The following is a 2,528-nucleotide window of genomic DNA, read 5'->3' as shown; positions in this document are numbered from 1 at the left end:
AATTTTAAAAATAAATTATATTGGAAATGTGAGGAATTGAACCCCAATCCTCTAGCATTCAATACATAGTGCTCTAACAATTGAGCTACATCCCCAATTATTCTAATTTGTATAATATTAATATATAATATTGATGTTTTGTTTGTCATCATAGATAGATTGAATTTTAAACAAAATTATATTGGAGATGCAAGGAATTGAACCCGGATCCTCTAGCATGCAATACATAGTGCTCTACCAATTGAGCTACATCCCTAATTTATTCTAATTTGTATTATAATTTATTTAGTAAACGTTTATGTTCTACTGTGTCTATAAATTGATATTTAAGGAATCAGCAGGCCATCATACACATAGACATATATTATCTCTGATCTATCTACACGTTGTTCAACACCGGCGGCCATGGGATCTCGCACCGGTACATCACCGGCCCTGTGTCCTCCGCCGCGAGCGTCACCAGCATGGTCTCCATGTCGACGGAGATTAACCACTTGTCTAGGGCTGTTTTGAGCAATAGGACGACGTACCCGGTGCCGCTGGTCTGGATGTCCAGGGTCTGGGGCTCGCTGAAGAATTCTTCCTTGTACCCTGGCAGGGCACGTACGGGTCGCCTCCGGCAGCGAGAGGCTCTTCTGCAGCATCCACTCGCCGCCGTCGGGCCTCGCATACACTTTCATGGTCTCATCGAACACGGTGAAGATGCGTGGCTTGCCGTCGCGGCCGCCGGTGACGTAGAACCTGCTCCTCGTCACGTGGACGTCGAAGTCGCCGGCCCAGCTCACCGTGGGAGGCGGGAACACGGCGTGGAAGAACTCGCCGGTGCCGCGGTCGAGGACGACGAGGTTCCGGCCTGGGGCGTAGAAGTATTGAGAGCCCCCGGCGCCGCCCAATTCGTGCAGGTCCACAAGATCTTGGTCGATGACGTCGTCGCCGGACGAGCCCACCACGGCGAGCCTCGGTGTACAATCTCCCCATGACGACGACCCTGTGCTGCCGCAGACGGTGAACATGGCGGTGCCAGTGCAATGGTCTAGTGGAGACACAGAGTGCTCGAACATGTATAGCACCCTGAAGTTTGACATGCCGATGAGATCGCCGGCCATGTCGGCGGCCTCGCCGTCGATGAGGTAGGACCCCGTGTAGCTGCAATAATGGTCGGAGTAGTTAGGCGGCGGAGGGATCCTCTTGTAGCTCCGCGTCACGGGCTCGCAGACGGCGACGTCTTTGCTGTCAAGGATGGCCCAAGTGGGAGTGCGTTCGCCGTCGCCGTCGCCACCGTCGACGTCGGACAGGAAGTCGAGGGAGAAGTGGTGGGCATTAATCGGCGAGGACGATGCGGCGGGGGCGGTCCGTTAATCCTTGCCCTGGTTCCAGAATGAAAGAGAACAGCTTGGAGTCGTTGAAGTAGTCGCTGGCGATGAGGGTGGCCGCGTGGACGGAGCGGAAGCGGCGGAGGAAGCCGGCGTCGGCGATGATGCCGTGCCATCTCTTGCATGTGGAGGCCGCGCGGACGAGGGAGACAGAACGTGTGTCAACACCGGCGGCCATGGCATCTCGCACCGGTATAGCATTGTCCCCATATATGTCCTCCGCCACGACCGACGCCTGCATGGTCTCCAAGTCGATGGAGATTAACCACTTGTCTAGCGTTGTTCTGGGCGATAGGATGACGTAACCCGGGCCCCTCGTCAGGATCTTCAGGAGATGGGTCTGGATGAAGAATTTGTCCTTGTACCTGGCAGGTCACGCGCTATTAAAAAAACAACCTTTCATCCACTCCTACCGGGTCCAAATTTAGGATCCCCGAACACCTTTTAGTACCAGGTTGTAACACCATCCGGTACTAAAGGTTAGTACCGGATGGTGTTACGACCTGGTACTAAAAGGTTTAGAACTTTTAGTATCGGGTCATAACACCACTCGGTACTAAAGGGATATTTTTAGTACCAGGTGGTGTTATGACCCGATACTCAAGATCCTTCACAGGTTACTTTGAGAAAGCATATCTACCTTCATCACATTTGCTGCGTAGGTAGGATGGTAAGGAAGGCTCGCTGAGCCTTAAAGTTGTAGGTTCGAATCCCACGGATAGACTTTGTTTTTAGGCGCAAATTAGTACCGAAAAAGTTTCACGGTCTCATCGTGCACGGTGAAGATGCGTGGCTCTCCGTTACGGCCGTTGGCGACGTAGGACTTTTTGCTACGACATGAGGTAGTCAAAGTCGCCATAAAAGTCCTCCCAGGTAGGCGGGAAGTCGTGGCACCAGTTCTCTAGTTCCGAGGTCGGCGGCAGGACGGAGTGGAAGAACTCGCCGGTGCCGCCGTCGAGGACGATCAGGATCCGGCCTGAGCGCGTAGACGTACCATGAGCCCCCGGCGCGGCCCACTTAGCGCAGGTTCACGAGATCTTGCTTGATGACGTCGCCGCCGTTGGCGGAGCCCACGGCGAGTCTTGAAGTCCAGTCACCCCATGACGGCGGCGACGACCCTGCGCTCCAGGCAGTGAACATGGCGCTGCCGGTGCA

General features: G+C 54.0%; 1 pseudogene; it reads right to left on the bottom strand.

The window, feature by feature from the left end:
* Window positions 1–379: 379 nt before the first annotated feature.
* LOC140222298 (uncharacterized) lies at window positions 380–1,573 on the bottom strand (annotated as a pseudogene).
* Between the last annotated feature and the right edge of the window lie 955 nt (window positions 1,574–2,528).

This window comes from Setaria viridis, chromosome 3 (genome assembly GCF_005286985.2).
Source record: "Setaria viridis chromosome 3, Setaria_viridis_v4.0, whole genome shotgun sequence".
Classification (NCBI taxonomy): Eukaryota; Viridiplantae; Streptophyta; class Magnoliopsida; order Poales; family Poaceae; genus Setaria; species Setaria viridis.
The sequence above is the reverse complement of the archived record's forward strand: the minus strand, read 5'-3'. Positions and strand labels throughout refer to the sequence as shown.